Source organism: Nestor notabilis, unplaced genomic scaffold (genome assembly GCF_000696875.1).
Source record: "Nestor notabilis isolate BGI_N333 unplaced genomic scaffold, ASM69687v1 scaffold17042, whole genome shotgun sequence".
NCBI lineage: Eukaryota > Metazoa > Chordata > Aves > Psittaciformes > Psittacidae > Nestor > Nestor notabilis.
The window spans coordinates 779-2,168 of NW_009919976.1; positions in this window are offsets into that span (position 1 = coordinate 779).

The following is a 1,390-nucleotide window of genomic DNA, read 5'->3' on the forward strand; positions in this document are numbered from 1 at the left end:
TCTCTCGTATCGCCATGGTTGTGCCTCTGCCCCCTTCAAAGGCATCATTCAGCCCATGGAATTCGACCTACAATACAGATATTTTTAGGGTTATTGTGAGGAGATATTCTGGTTGTCCTACAAAAAGGAATGTGGCTCAATGCAAGGATCAGAGCGAGCTCTCTGAACCAGCTGCGCGCTGGGAGGGAGGTTCAGCCCCAGCAGCACAGCTCTGGCTGGTTTCAAGTGAAACTGGGACCTTATGAGCTGCAATTAATGCTCCTGTGTCCAAGGCCAGGTTGGACACAGGGGCTTGGAGCAACCTGCTCCAGTGGAAGGTGTCCCTGCCCGGGGCAGGGGTTGGAGCTGGAGGAGCTTTCAGCCGATTCACCTCGGCTCTAGCAGCTCAGGCTGCATGTTGGTGATGGCTTTGTCTCCACAGAGCAGGAGTCCTCTGCCACAGCAGAGGCTGACAGTGACACAGGTGGCTTGGTCCAGGCTTTGCAGAGCTGGATCTAAACTCACCAGGATTTGCAGACTTGGATCTAAACTTGCCCTCAGGTTCCCCAGGGAAGAGAGGATCGCCCCGACCTGCACAGGGCTCCTTAAAGCAAAAAGGCAGCTCAGCATGTTGTGACCAGGCGTTTGTGTGGTTCATTGTTCCAAGAAAGTCGAGATTAGTCCATGGAAAACTGGGTAGTTGCTACTAAATATTAGGTCTAACAGCAAGTTTGACGTTGACAGCTTAAAGCTGCTTCTGAGGTTCAACCTGTCCTTGCTTTTGTGTGCGGCCCCCCTGCCAGAGGAGCCCTGGAGCAGGTTGGCTGTTGCTGCAGGTAATGGCTTCCATCACTTGCCTTCAAGGGGTTTGTTCCCCATTAATGCCTGTGAGAGCTCTGCACGATCCTGAGGCTCCAGCTTTGTGCAGGCACAGGAGGGCATTGCTGCTGCTCCCCTCCGTGCTGCGCTGCTCCAGGTATTGTGTCGGAGCTGGCTCTGCCTGCGCCTGGGCTCCGCTCTGAACAGGGAATGTAGGTTAGGTGGGAATGGGGAGGGAAACGCCTGACAAGAATAACCTGGGGTTGTCAGGGAAGCGGGGTAAAGCCAGGCCTGGCCTGCAGCTCGTGCAGCTCGGCACGGGAGCAGCGCTGCTGTCCTGCAGGGAGCATGCAGTGTCTGAAGGGAGCTTACAGCTCCTCCAGCTCCAACCCCTGCCCGGGCAGGGACACCTTCCCCTGGAGCAGGCTGCTCCCAGCCCCTGTGTCCAGCCTGGGGTAAAGAGCAGCCCCGTGGCTGCGCCAGGGCCCTGCACCGCTGGGCCGGGGCTGTGCCGCGTGTCTGCAGCAGGGTGCTCTCCCTGCTCTGGTGCTGGCCGTGTCGGGCAGGCACAGCACAGGAGAGGCTGGTTCCT